Source organism: Pleurodeles waltl, chromosome 5 (assembly GCF_031143425.1).
Source record: "Pleurodeles waltl isolate 20211129_DDA chromosome 5, aPleWal1.hap1.20221129, whole genome shotgun sequence".
Lineage (NCBI taxonomy): Eukaryota > Metazoa > Chordata > Amphibia > Caudata > Salamandridae > Pleurodeles > Pleurodeles waltl.
This window is the reverse complement of record NC_090444.1, coordinates 688274184-688290255: the sequence shown is the minus strand read 5'-3', so window position 1 is coordinate 688290255 and position 16072 is coordinate 688274184. Positions and strand designations below refer to the sequence as shown.

At 42.2% G+C, this 16072-nt stretch overlaps 1 protein-coding gene across 4 annotated transcripts in view; it reads right to left on the bottom strand.

Moving 5' to 3' along the window:
• REV3L (REV3 like, DNA directed polymerase zeta catalytic subunit) overlaps window positions 1–16072 on the bottom strand; it is a 948974-nt gene that overhangs the window by 771026 nt on the left and 161876 nt on the right. The window lies entirely within an intron of this gene.

The following is a 16072-nucleotide window of genomic DNA, read 5'->3' as shown; positions in this document are numbered from 1 at the left end:
AAGGGCAATCATTTCAAAAGCCGCAACAGATGGGTAGGAATAAGGGGTACCTACTGCCAGAAAATGAAAATTGTTACATGAAAATTCCAACAGGGGACAAGGTGCAACAAGTAATGGTGCAGTGCAAAGTGAAGTCTAGTGCAATAGTTCGCATAAATGAATACAGTGCACAAAGCACAGTTTAAGGACTCAACCACCAGGACAAGATTCAAATAAACGATAATAAAATATCTTGTCACAACATAGTTTCACGGCAAGGGTCCTTTCAAAAAATGAACTGTGGTTTGAGACTTATTCGTCGTTTCAACCCCAGGACATACAATTTGACAAAGTCTTCCACAGGACAACCATAGCAACCTGACCTAGCTGGAGGCTGTGTCTCACAAATGAAGCTAAACTGAATGAGTGAGGATGCCAGAGGTGAACTACAAAGACCACTTCTCAAAACTCAGGAGAGGCACATCAGTACAGCACACATTCAGGAACGATTGTCCTCACTTTGAGGAAAGCCCGAAGGTTCCACATCTCCCATTCATTCACTCCTGATTTTTGCACTGGGTCATCACACGTAGCACCTCGCACCAGTTGGAATTGTCATATGAGAATTTTAAATATGATTAAGCCAATCATCATTTTTTTCATATTTTCTCACTTGTTCATTTTTTGTCAGTAGGGACCCTTTTGACCTACCCATTGGTTTTGGCTTTTGAAACAATTACCTTTGGAAAATGTTTTATAAAGATGATTTGTATGCCCTAGTTTCTTGGGAGTATAGCGTTTGGTTTCCCTTTCTATTACAGAACTTGATCGAAAGCATTAAAACATACAAAATGTTAACAAGCTTGTCCACATAGTAATCCACTAGCTCCCCATCAGAAATCTCTCATTGGTGCCACCTTATGACTGTCACAAAGATCCTAAATACTTTTCCTAACTTGGCTCCCTGAGCAGGTATAGAATGCACTAGTCAACCAAACAGGTAATGTCATAGGTCTTAAACTACGAGTTGATCTTCTACGTTTAATGTGAAATGCATAAAAATCAATTTCAGGCACATTTAAAACAAGATGTATGACATCCCCTTATGGCATGTTCCTCAAAAGGCCCTGGCGGGGAAAGGAAGCAATCAAGTTAATTCATTTCAAGGCATGAGGGAAGAATAGAACTTACCTTTGTCATAAAATACCTTTCAAGTTAACTAACACTTACCAAACCCAGTAGTCTGTTTAACATATTCACACTTGAATATACCCCTGATTCAGTAGTTCATTAAGAATACTATTTAAAACAAAGTCGCAATAGTTAATTTAGCAACACAATCCAGTGTTACATTTTTCCATCCCAATATTTTTTCATCAAAATCTCGTCACATTAGTTATTTTCCACTCCTTTAACAATACGCATACCCAAATGCTGAAAATCTTTTTTCATGTGTCTTGGAATTAAGAACGATTCTACTCAAAGAAAGCTAGGGTGGAAGGATTTCAGGTCTGACTATGTTGCTTTAAAAAAAAAAAAAAAAAGCATGTTTAATGATTCTTAAGAAATCAAGGCATTGTTCTTACAATTAGAGCATCCTTATTAGCGTAGCAGAACTGATAATGGCTGTGGAAATCAGAGTAGAATCAGCCAAGTGGGGAATACAAACAGAAAGCACAAACCCACTCCCAATCTTCCAAATATCTGGGGAACAAAACGGATTTATCCAATTTCACAAGCGTACCTGCACATTCTCAGTGCTCTTGAATATTCTAGGCCTGACTTAGCTCCAGAAGGCAGTTACTAATGTCTGATGACTTCTAAAAACCATCTTGCACCTGAACAATGACAGACCTTGAAGATGCAAGTCAGGCTGATCATCTCTAACAGAGAAAAGTGTGGGGAACACTTCAGGGCCTTCACTTCCGAGTGGCCCCTTAGAGTAATGTATGGCATGTGGAAATACTGCTGTTGGGGTCTTTAAGGCGAAGTACTGAAAATGTTGGCACTTTTAGAACACATTGGGGAAGCCCAGAGTCCTTGCGTGCAATAAAGTGCTGCATCAGTGAAATAGAGAGAGAGAGAGAGAGACGGGGGAGAGGGGGATAGAGAGAGACGGGGGAAGACAGGGGGGTGAAGAGAGAAAGGGGGAAGAGTGAGCGAGAGATGGGGAAGAGAGAGAGAGGGGGTGAGAGGGGGAAGAGAGTGAGAGTATGTGTGTGTGTGTATATATATATATATAAAAAATTCTCGTGTTCTTTCACTTGTTTTGGAGCCCAGTAATTTAAGTGGAAGAACTGCAGTGCTCATTTGTGATCCGAAAGAAAGCATATTGATGGCTACAATGGCACACACTCAAAGAACGTAATCAAGCCATTCCTTGTTGCATTTCCAAAACCCTGCTATCAATGGAAAAGTACGCATCTCTGTCCTTCCTACCAAAAACCTGCTTGAACATATTGGACATTACTTGACTTTCCCATGTCGGGAGTCTTAAAAATGAAAAATCACTAGAGTACGGGAAATTGCATTCAGAGTGATTCTGCTCTTTCAATTCTGCATTTCTCTCCTTAATAAAAGTTTGAGAAGGATTATCGAAAGAAATGCCACTTTACATTTTTTACCAGGAAACAAACTAAGCGACCTCGTATTAGTCCTGTCTTCTACCCATGCTTTGCCAAATGCCCAGTGCACTTCTAGGTTTTTTTCTCCTAGAACTACACATGGTGAAATGGCTGGGTGGAACTTGTGATCGAGAAAGAAGTCCTGAATTAAGCAAACTAAAATCACACTAAGGTAACTTTTTTACTGCTTTGTCACTGTGTCTCCCTCATTTCCAAATGGTTGGGAACTTGATTCTTCAGCACTAAAAATGATGGAAGAAGGAGATCGCAGACGTTTGCTTGGAGTCAAGTAGATAGGCTGTTTAGAATCTTCTGGCAAACAGCTTAATTTCTAAAGGAAGATGCATCCATTGAGGAATGTTTACAAATGACATGCAGGTTATCCAACAAAGCTGCCTTAAAATATTTTGAGTACATTCCTTTGGAAAGCCATTGATGCTCGTGTAACTCTTGTGGATAAGCATGGGGTCTTGGAGGATGAAGAATCCCTCATCTAATTGACTTTCAATGCACATATAAAGCTATGCACTGCCAATAGCAGCCCTTGTCATGCTGTTGCTTCCTTTAAAACAACTAGGTGACAACAAGCATTTGCAGTGCAATAGGTCTTGCATTTGTGGGGGTTAGAAGTATTGGCATTGTAAATGACAATGTCTTTTACCTATGTGTTTTGGTTTGGAGTGTAGGTCATGTATGCCAGGTGCCACAACAACCCTCCCAGGCCTGTCACTGCTGGAGAGAGGACACAACAAGGCCGTCATCTTGGGAGTGTTTTTGCCTCATTCCTATAGATAGACTGTGATACCCTAGAGATATAACTCTTTCTAGTGTGTTTATACCTAAACCTTAGAGCACCAAACAAGCCACAAAGAGGCACATTTGTGTCATTTAACTCGGAGAATGAGTAAGGAGCAAGGAAAAGGGGGCAGCCATTTATTTCAGTTTGTTACAATTTTAAAGACATTATCTCTCTACATTGGCAATACCTGCCTAATCTAAAACAGTGACTATACACAAAGAGAATAACAGAAGAGGCCACTTAAGTGAACAGGAGACTTCAAATGTGTGCAGATTGGGGAAACAGAGCTTCAGTGGTAGATGAGCAAACAGGATAGGTTCCAGAAGTGTGACATCTGTGATCTTGGGTCAGTGTCTTAAATTGAAATACAGAAGGGCTGGTACTCTGTATGCATTTAAAGCACTGCCTTTGGTTAATAGTCTCATTACAGGCCTCGGCTTAGGGCTAGCATTTGTGGAACAGATTTGTGTACCTGAATAACCTGGGCCTTGATGGTGCATACATATGTGCACTGGCTGATGGGTTTGAAGTGAGAATTATCTCTGTTGGGGTGGCTAATCAAAATTTGAAGTCTTGGCCTTGCCATGTGGACCATTCAAATTAGAGCAGGAAACCTGGGTTTGGACAATAGAGTATTTTTTTGCATAGACCAGTGGTGCCCAGTGAGGTTTCTTCAGGGCTGGTTCATTGACATTTTTTCAGGCTATGAAAAAGTTTCAAATGTATGTTTTTCTTGGGAATCCAAGGTAGGTCCAGAAACATGTCAGCATTTCTTGATACCCACATAATGTAAATTACCTAAAAATAATGTAAATGTAACTTATTTACATGGTGGTTACCCTGCAAGCCTGACAAGGATCCTGCCTTCCCAGTCCTTCAATGGACATGCGTGTTCCATAATTAAATGCAATGAAGTGTCCTAATAACCTCAACGTATACCTATAATATGTATATAGCACATAAGAAAAGCAACATAAAAATGAAATAAAAATGCTGCTAAGCAGCACACTTCTTCCTGTGTCACTGCGTGTTCTATAAATAGGCCACTCACTCTATCAGTCTGTGAGGTCACCGACATTTCTCTTTTCTCAGTGAGGAGAATGACGACAGAGGCCCAAAGCAAGCATTGCCAGCAAGTAGAAAAACCCAGTGTTCAAAATATTTGAAAAGAAAGTACTTTAGGCCCATATGAATTATGAAGTGAAAAGTTATCCAGCCCGAATATGCTATGAAGCAGCCACGGCTTTGCAGCTCGAGCAGCAGATGACTGTTTAAGAATGCAAAGACATGCAACTAGCAAACTAGGCAAACCTTCTGTATATAGAACCAAATAAATACTGTCTAACCACAAATCACCTGCTTCATTTTAAATGACAAGTTAGATTACAGAAGCGAAACAGTAACAAATATTCGCAGGGAGGAGGGGGCATTGGACTGCCACCTGGCTTAGAGTCATGGCTCCTCCAGCTATGTTCCAAGTTTGTGTGTGTTTTTCCAGAAACAAGGGGCCACATTCACTAAGAAAACCTACAGTCTTATGTTTACTCCTACATTAATGGGGAGATTTTCGATTCTCATTTTAGAATTCTCAAAGAATTCCAGAAGTAATCCTGGGAGCCTGCAACAGTCACAACATTTCAGAACTGCTCACAGTCGTAAGCAACTCCACATACATAACTGCTCATGGAAAACAATTTTATGAGAAAAAAATGAAAACTGAGACATTTACATTTTCTAACTCCCCCTCCCCCCCCATTTTCCACTGGGAAAATGTTTTTCCCAGTGGAAAAGCCACATCTCCTACAACTCCACAAATGTTAGGGATGTTTCCCCTCATTCTGTTACTGAGAAATTATTTACACCTGACTGTAACAACAGAAAGTCTCTAAACCTTTCCAGGCTGAGAATGTTTGTGAGAAGTTATCAATTCATACATTTGTCAGTGTGCACAAACTCTCTATGGCATCCACACTGTGGAATGCATACTCCACACCCATGAGATTAGTGTAAATTGAGTTATAAGCTCAAATTCCTATTCCACTTTTGTAAATCAAGCCATTTACACAAGTAAGTTGAACCTATACATGCAAATGACTGTGGATCGGACAATGAAAGTTCTGGGGCACATAAGCCCAACTTCCTGCTTCCTTGGAAATCATTTGACAAGTGAATCTCATGGTGCCCAATTAGAAAAGGTTTGCATTCAAAATATACCTGCAGACCAGGGTGCGGACATTGATCCAGCCAAAGGTGACCACTGTCCATGTCACTATTGTGTGCCTGGATACCGCAGTGGTGGTGCCTTATGTTTTATCACACTGATATTTGGTCCCCTTTCCGGTTTTGACACAGTTTGGTTGTGTGGCACAGCCGTAAATGAAAAATTACACACACACCTCTTCAAGCCTGGCAAGAAGCTCTGTGTGAATTGTAATATTGAATACAATATTCCGAAACAAGGTGAGGCACATTCCGCTCCATCGTTTTTAGCTTGTCTGTGCCATTCAAGGTTGGGACAAACATGTGAGAATTAATGGCCCAGCCATTCAATGGACTTTGTTAGAACAGCTGGGCCAGGGAGCCCTGCAATTTTCGGCTCCACCAGCAAAATAAAACTGTGCGGATGGTGCAGTCCCCATATAGTTTTTTTAAGGTTAATTGGCAATAATTTCACCTAACCGATAGGTGACTCCATAATGCACCTTCCTTACTCCACAGGGCTTGGTAACACCATATACCCTTTGAAGGGGAACTTGTGCATCCCCAAATGCAACAAATATAAAGCATACAGCATTAGTCTACTTCTGGTGTGCAGATATAGAACACACAATGAGAATAAGCTAAAACAAGCATGTCCCTCTCAGGCAGTGAGTCAGCTCTGACCTCTCAAAGTCAAAGATGTCCAGAAATAGGCTGGTCACATGACAGGAATATTTGTGTGCGTTGAAGATGCCGTGAATCGCTGCTCTGAAACAGATCAATGTTGTGGTGATGTTGATAGCAGATGTGTCAAAGTGTGTAAAGCATAAATACATGTTGCACCAGCCACAAATTCTCAGTGCCTCACAAGTCATAAATAGGATTCATGTATTACCTCAGAGAAAATATTAACTCCTGTGTTGGAAACTGAGACTGCATCATATATATGTAGTGCAGTTGTAAAGATGCATTCCTTTTCATAACCCCATCACACAACTAATACAATGACAAATAATGATCATTTATTTCACCCACATTAAGCATGCAGTGTCTCCTCTTTCTGCATGTTAGTAAGAGGAAGGGCCACTGGAACGATGCAGTTCTGTGACTGACATATTCTGCTGAGAGGAAGATCCTTTGCAGAGGTAATTTGGTCACTTTTTAGTTGCTGACTCTTAAGGTCATGCGTTAAACTGGTACTAATAAGGAGTAATCTTTGCTCAGATTAATAATGTGTGTTAAATGACAAAACAGCTAAATAATGTTGTCACCTAATGTACAGCGTTAAGTAGCATAATTTGTACTTTCTAGCCACATAATTCAGTAACCCCTGCCACATACTTCTGCCCGCCATTTGCTGCATAATTCCCGTCGCCATGATATTAGGTGATCTGACGGGAAAACACAGATGCAGAGCACATGAAGCAGGCAAATACATGTGCCTAAACATTTATTACCATGTAAATCAGTACAGAAGGTAGGTGATCAATCACTTATGTGGCACTGTCCCACCAGTATTGTGATTTTATCACCTCATTCCCTGAGTAGCTTCTCCTGTTTCCAGGTGACATACAAAATTCTGAGGAACCACATGGCATCAAACACAAAACCATGACAGGACATGACTCCAGGACAAGGAAAGGACCAAGAGACAGACACAAGATCAAACATATATATTATCTTTCCACCGTTTCTTTTGTACAGTTTTACATTGTGTATTGCATCATCAGAAGCTGTGACATCCCTTCCGTTGGGTTCTGCAAGTTTTCACTAACTGGGATAGCGGTGGTCTGGGCTCAATGAGTTAGTTCAGTGACGGCCGATCTCTTCCATCCAGTGATGGTGTGATATATCATTCAAAGGCTCAGGTGGTATACCCCGGGATGATGAAAAGCCAAGCTAGTCCCTCTGGGAATCTAACATTTAATTCCACACAAATCTTTGCTGAGGACACATTAGGCCTGTGTGCTACCTTAGCCCATATTCAGGCTACCTTTACTTAAATGCCGGAACCTCTAATTTCAAATATTTGTAATGTGAACAAAATGTGTGATGCAATTATGTAGCAAATCCACTTGATGTATACTATTTCAATTGTCTAGGGTCTTTCCACGTGGCCCTGTGTGACACATATTATAATAACCTCTCAATGTTGTGCCAGCCACAAATCTGGATGCGTTATCGAGTGTATTTGTAGTCTTCCTTTGTTGCCTTATACAAAAAAAGATTTAAGTCACAATGACACATTTGCGTTACATAAGTACAAGCAGTGGCTGGTCCTGGTGGCCACAGTTTGTGAAACAACAGTTCTCCCATTTAAAACATCTCCTGCCAATTGAGTCTTTACTGTCCAGGACTGACTTTGAGATGTAGTCCTTGGGGTGGGTACCCATATAAACAAACACACCTATATTCCTATAGACAAGGGGGGGGCATGGCGAAGCACTGAGAGGAACACCAGTAGAAGCAGGAGTGAGATAAGGGCCACTTGATAGGCTCAGAAAGATATTTTCTTGACCTTGATTTTCCATGTACTTGGTACCACAGCAATCAGAAATAATGCCTAGAGTTTACATCAAATGATGCATGGGGACTTAGTGGAGTAGTTACATAAAGCCCAGGGCTGGAAGAGAGGCAAGCAGGTAAACATTCATGGACTGTGACAGACGTGGATCACTATATACAGGAGTCCAGAGGGTGATGGGGAAGCACTCTGCATCTGTAACAGCAACTGTGGTGGGTATTCAAAGTGGGGCCTCTTCAAACAGGAAGTAGTGCTGTTAGAGCGCTGTTTTAGACAGCGCTTCAAGAAGTGCATGGGCAGTGCAGGGGCCCCGCGACTCCCCTTCCCGCCAGCCTTTCCGTGGCGGTCTCTACCGCCATGGACAGGCAGGCGGGAAGGAGAGTCATAATCCCCAGGGCAGCGCTGCAAGCAGCGATGCCCTGGCGGATTATAACCGCTGGGACAACAATGGTGGAAATCCGCCAGTCCCGGCGGTGTGACCACGGCGCTACGGCCGCGGTCAAAATATGGCGAATTGTACTGCCAGCCTGTTGGCGGTACGATCGCCACTTCAATGAGGACCTCAATCTTGAAAACAAATTACTTTGAAAACCATAACCACAATTTGTTAGGGGTTGGGAGAGAAAGAGGCAACTGGACCAGACATGTCATATGAAGGAATGATAGGACTGAGAAACTGTAGGTATAAGGGAGTTCCCCCAAAAAATAAAAGCAGAAGTGACAACCATAATAAAATTCATTTAACACACCAAGGGTTAATTAGGGAATTAACTTTAATGTGCAATCCATCATGCACTGCTTATGACCTCACATATCACATCACTCATGGCATGTAAGAGGGCATCACTGTGGAACATCTTATTGGGTTTTTTGAATGAAAGTATATCAACAAGACACATTTGTGCCCAATTTACTTTCACTAATTAAGTGACAATGGACACATTTGTCTCCGATAGTCACCCACTGAACAAACAAAAAGCCTCCACAGACTTCCATGGGGCCACCCCCTTTCAGACTGAAGCACTGTCTAGTTTGCAAAGACTTCTTGGGAACATTTGGAAAGCTTCCCTGGAAATGTATTACCCCCACTGCTTACCACTGGCTTTGTGTTTTTCAACTCACAGTTGCTCACTTTGTATTTTCTGGTTTTATTTTTTTTGGGATGTCCAGTATGTCTTTGTCCCTCCTGTGAAGCATAGCCTGTTTACTGTATTCTTCGACAAGCATTCGCTTTCTGTAAACAGGCCTTACATATTTTTCTAATGTCAAATTTGGTGTGCATTCAAAGAAAGAGGTCAAATGTCAGGCTCTGTCATTCGAGGGAGCTTAGTATTTACTTTTCTTTCTCTGACTTCGAAATAAGAGTATTTATGTGACAATCAAGCTTGGTGCTGAGGGTGGGCGGGAGGAAGGCTGTACACTGTTTTGGTTTTCTAGCACACAACAGTTGAACGTCTTGAAATGAACTGTGCAAATATTTCAGGGTATCTCAGAATTCGGAAAGCACTAACAAAGCACATTTCCTGTAATTCTGAATTGTGGTGGAAACAAATATTTTAATGTGATCAAAACAAGTCAATATACTAGCTGATTCAATTTCCATATATTGTGCGCTGTATAATTTTAACACTAAAACTGTATGGCTGTGCAGATGTAATGGTCATTTAAATTGAAAATGTGTTGTCTGTAATGGCAGTGCGCTACCACAACCTCTACACCACAACACTCTATAACACTCTACTCCATTTGACGACACTCCACAACACTAAAAGAAACCCTATATAGCACTCTACTCTAGGTCACTCTACAACACTCCTCTCCACAACCCTTTACTGTATGACACTACTCCATTCCACTCTATGCCACTTCATTCTAGGTCACTCTACTCCACTCTATCCTATGACACACCACGACCCTCTATGTCACTTCTCTATACAACGCTCTAAGACACTTTACTCCATTCTACGGCACTCCACTCCTCTCTAAGCCACTCCACTCTACAACACTCCAGAGCACTCTATGACACTTTATTCTACGACACACCACTCTACCACACTACTTCATTTTTCCCTCTACAATACTCTAATCTACTCTATGCCATGACACTCTACACCACTTTCCGCCCTTCTGCTCTCTATCACTCCAGTCCACACCATTCTATGACATTTCACTTCATTCTCTGTCCCTTTCCTCAACACCACTAACATTTAGCCATATTTAATAGCTGCCACGCCAGTGTACAACATGGCTAACACACATTGGAAAAGCCAATAGTAGTTGTCTGGCGAGACTTCTTGGCTTTGCCACTGCTTGTTTAAACAATGAAAAAAATTATTGAAAGAGTGATCCTGGTGAGGTGAATAGTGTACGAAGACTTCGCATTACACACAATTTTAAGTCAATAGATTAGCAGGTATACATTTGCTGCTGAGAAAGGCCCCACCTGCTATGCTCTATGGACAACTCCCTGCAGTTTGGTAAAACACACTTCACACATTCCTCAAATGAGCACAGCAGCGGACAACAATAAGAGCTATGCTTACATGCCAAGTTTGAGTTAAACTACCTCTAAGTGGTTCACCCCTCCAAAATATATTCTTTAACAATCTAGAATGCCTCAAAATCTTCTGCAACATCGAGGAAATAAATAGTCACTACTTATAAACATACTTGTTGCACATAAATTGTCCATAGCTCTCTTTTGCAACTATTTAACCTGAATATGTGCCCAGATATCCAATGGTGGATAGTTACTTGTCATCAGAAGTCTTATTTCACTAACAGATTTTTTGTAACAGGCTTTGGCTTTAATTCACAAGCTACGTCTGCAACCTCCATCAGGTACGCTCAAGCTTTAACCTTGTTTAACATGGCACACCACGTGCACCGTAAACTATACTGGTTGTAAACAGTGCACCATATAACTTTAACATCTACAACTGCTCTTGACTCCAGGGCTTAGGCAATCTCCATTCTATGCACCTATATGGGTAAATATACTAACTATATGCTTTTATAGGATTATAAGCCCTTTACCAACAATTTTTAAAGACTGTAAGGGCTTGAATAGCAGTAAAATTGTGTCATTTGAAATGCCATCAATTATGTCATTTGAGATGTCCTTTACCATGTCATGTTTAATATGTGAAGTAATAAGCAGTGCAAAATAGGGCAATAGATCTAGTTAGTTCACTAAACAATAACTGGCAAATGCTAATGTTTTTTTTTTTAATGTTATCTCTTATATCATCTCAACACCTAACTACATCATCACTTTAACCCTTGGTGTTTTCAGTAAATTTCTTTTGTTTTTTAACGTAAGTTAAGATCCTACGACAATACCAAATTATAAGGTCACTTTAACATTTGTTTTTTCAGTACATTTCAGTGTTTTTGTTTATCTTCAAAGTTGAGCACATACACAATCCACTTGGGAAACCTGCACCCAATGCCCCACTTTGGATGCTGTAGGAAGGCACCTCTTTTCACATGGTCACCCTCTTACCCTTGAATTTTCGCCTGGTTTCTGGTTGCAATTTCTACTGAACGTTCTGCTAAACAGGTCCTCAGTGTCAGATCGCTTTCCTCCGAAACTGCACAGTTGTTTTTTTCCCAATTAGAAAACCTTTAGCTATCAATTTAAGTCCATAGTAAATTGTACTCCTGGTACCTAAGGCATGGGATACTAAAGGAAGGCCCTCTGAGAGCTGCAGCACAATGGTGCCACCCTCAGGGATTCTTTTACTAAGTGCACACAGTATTGCTATTGCAGAATCTGTGTTTTGCTCCCTTTACACTGCATGCAATGTAAGTCAGCCTCTAGCAGGCCGTCCAGCCGTAGGGCAGGGTGCATTATATTGCATGTGAGGGCATAGCTGCCTGAGCCGCTAAGCCCCTGCTATGTTTGTTGATTCTCAGACATAGTAAGTGAACAGGGAAGCCATTTTAAGAACATGTGCTGGACAGTGGTCATTACAAGTTCTCCGGCTACATAATAGCTTCACTGAAGATAGGGATGTTTGGTATCAAACATGTCCTATTAATCAACCCTCACTGAATCCAGTGAAGGGTTATTATTACATGCATTCAGAGGGCACCTTAGAGGTACCCCCTGAAATCCTACCAACTCCAAACGTTGACACTGACTGGTCAAAACCATTGCAGTAACCCTAGAGCTCTGGTCCCCTGAGGTGAGAGACAGCGCTCTTGAGAGCTCAGAACAAAGGCCTGCTCTGGAAAGAGGTGTGATGATCTCTCACAAGCAGGATGGACATTCCAAGGCAGGGAGCTTCAAAGGCCTTGCCACCTTTGTAATGCAACCCAGGTCTATCCAGATGGTTGAGATGACTGACCCCACATTTGAAGGCAATCCAAGTGGGAAAATTAGTTAAATTAGGAGGAGTGCCCACTTCATGCCAGTCCCACCCCTAAGGTGGACGAGCTTAAGTGGACACTACTTTTTAAATTCATCCATCTTGTTTGGAAAGAATTAGGCCACAGGGGTTAGGGTTATGCCTATATCCCAACGGAAGTGGTCATAAGAAGGGTGCAATCACCCTAAAGGTGGTCAGACCATTGGCTATGCATAGCACTCCCTTTTTCACCCCTAAATTGAGTATTTAGGGTATCACCCCTGAACCCTAGAACTGAAACTCAACAGACACCAACTGATTTGGCCCCAGCCTTAACGGCCTTTCTGCAGCCCTTGACGATCCTGCACCAAAAGATGACCTGTCCCGCAGCCCAGTGACCTCCAGAGCTTTGGGAGGACTACCTGCCTTCGACAAAGATCAAGGGTCCTGTTCAAGAAGTAAAAAAAAGAAAAGAAAGGAACTCTGCCCTGAGGAACCGCAAAACTGCCTCCGGACCCACCTCTGCACTAGATGCCTACGGCCTGAGTCCAAGTGACCCGCCAGTCCTGTGAAGGTTCCCAAGTGAATCTGGGTCCAAGTCCACCATGGGCTGACCTCTGTTGGACTCTGACTCAGAGCCTGCAGCCACAAACCAGAGACTCCCCCTAACTGCGACCTGTCCAGTAAGCTACTCCCGATGCGAAGAGACACCCCTGCAATCAGAGCCCCTGGGCCTTGGGGAGCTGCACCATCCCTGTCCTTATGTCTCCTAGCATTCAGACCTTACCAGGGCAGCTGTGGGTTTTCTTCTTTTAGCCTCCTGGCCAGAGCCTACAACCTTTTTCCAAAACTGATCTCCACTGGCTTGCATTGGGCGCCCTGGCACTCTGCACCCGGCCTCACTTGTGCCACGGTGGAAGTATATTTGATGCTACCTTGTGGCACCCCTGGTGCTTACCTCAACCCCAAGAGGTCGACCCTTGACACTGCTTTAATCACCTGTGAGCAGTACGTCTTTGGTTACCACAGTCTCCATTGGTTAACATTGGACGCCAAATGCTGTGTTGGCACTCTGCACCCGGCTACCCCTGTGCCACTGAGGGTGTAAGTTTGGTGCTGCCTTGTGGTCCCCCATTGTACCTACCCCAGCTCCAGGGGATCGACCCCTGACACGGCTTAACTCATTTGTGGCTGCACATCTTCATTCACCCCCAGTCTCCATTGGTTAACATTGGGCACTGGACTCCAAATTTTACCTCTGCACCCGCCACCCCTGTGCTGCTGTGGGTGCACTCTTGGTACTGATTTGAACCTTGCCTGGTGTTGACCTAAAACCCTTAAGCCTGGATTTGTAACTCTTTTATAAGTTGTGTACTTACCTGTAAAACTGTATTCATGTTTTCCTCCCACAGGTTAACACTACTTAACTGAAAAATTGCACTGTGTTGATTTTTGAAACTGCAAAGTTTTTATGCTTGAAAATCTATTTAGCCGATTATGAAGTTCTTGGGTTTACAACATATATATAAAAGGAAATAGTTTTTTTCCTATATTGGTCTCAGATTTATTCTTTAAGTATGTGCCCCATTCCCAACTATAATGTTACTTTTTTTTTTTTCAGTGAATTTCTTTTAATATAATGTAATCTGTTATTACATTACCACACCACTGCCAAGACCCCTCCCCCTTCTCCCCGTCAGGGCCTTTGGCCGTATGCAATGTGGGCTGACCTGCAGCCATGCCCTTTGTCCAAATTCCCATGAGGCTCAACAGCCAAACCCCACCCCATTCACGGCCTCTGTGGTGTCAACTCCTAGCATGGAGTTTGCCACAGGGCCTAGGCGCCCAAGTTTCCACCAGACATGAAATTGGGTTGGCCTGCTTTAAGTGACACCCACCCCACTGGATTGGCCACAGGGCCTGGCCTGCTCTATGGGACACCTACTGCAATTTTTATTTTTATTAGTTTCGATCCTGCAGGAATATAGCAGGGAGGGTGGGCTCATGGTGGCTCTCAAAATAGTCAACTTCCCACCCAACTTATATTCTATTTATTTATTTTTAACAAACAGACAGAGTCCAGCAATTCATTAACCCCTTCGCTGCCCGGCCATTTCCCCCTCAGGTGCCAGGCCTTTTTTTGGCTATTTGGGGCAGTTTGCACTTAGGCCCTCCTTACTGTTCATTCACATAAGCTACCCACGCCAAATTTACGTCCTTTTTCCCCCCAACATCCTAGGGATTGTAGAGGTATCCAGAGTTTGTGGGTTCCCCTGGAGGAGACCAAGAAATTAGACAAAATACAGCGAAAATTTCATTAAAAAAATAAATGGGAAAAAAGGGCTCCAGAAGAAAGCTTGTGTTTTTTTCCTCTCAAAATGGCATCAACAATTTTTTTGCGGTGCTAAAATCACCATCTTCCCATGTTTATGGAACAGGAAGACTTGAATCAGAAAAACACATTTTTCAACACAATTTTGGCATTTTACTGGGACATACGCCATTTCTACTATTTTTTCTACTTTCAGTTGCCTTCCATTTAGTGCCAGAAATGGGTGTGAAACCAATGCTGGATCCCGGACAACTAAACATTTCAGAAAAGTAGACAAAATTCTGAATTCAGCAAGGGGTAATTTGTGTAGATCCTTAAAGGTTTTCCTACAGAAAGTAACAGCTAAAATAAAAAAAAATTAAAATTGAGGTGAAAAAAGGGCCATTTCTGTCCAAATTTTCTTCTATAACTTTTCCCAGCTATTGCAGATTTTTTAAAGCAATATACAGTTATGTCTGCTGGACTCTTCTAGTTGTGGGGATATATAGGGCTTGCAGGTTCATCAAGAACCCTAGGTACCCAGAGCCAATAAAGGAGCTGCACCTTGCAATGGGTTTTCATTTTATACTGGGTATACAGCAATTCATCTGGTGAAATATAAAGAGTGAAAAATAGGTATCAAGAAAACTTCTGTATTCCCAAAATGGGCACAAGATAAGGTGTTGAGAAGCAGTGGTTATTTGCACATCTCTGAATTCCAGGGTCTCCATACTAGCATGTGAATTACAGGGCATTTCTCAAATAGACGTCTTTTGTTACACACTGTTTTACATTTGGAAGGAAAAAATGTAGAGAAAGACGAGGGAAATAACACTTGTTCTTCTATTCTGTGTTCCCCCAAGTCTCCCGATAAAATTTTTACCTCACTTGCGTGGGTACGCCTAATGCTTGTGACAGGAAACACAACATGGACACATCACATTTTTACATTAAATTCTGCCGTGTTTTTTGGAAAATGCGTAGCTGTGGATTTTGGCCTCTAGCTCAGCCAGCACATAGGGAAACCTACCAAACCTGGACATTTTTTAAAGCTAAACACCCAGGGGAATCAAGGATAGGGTGACTTATGGGGCTCTCATCAGGTTCTGATGCCCAGAATCCTTTGCAAACCTCAAAATTTAGCACAAAAAAAAAAACTTTCCCCTCACATTTCGGTGATAGAAAGTTAAGTAATCTGAGAGGAGCCACAAATTTCCTTACACCCAGTGTTCCCCTAAGTCTCCCAATAAAAATGGTACCTCACTTGTGTGGGTGGGCCTAGTG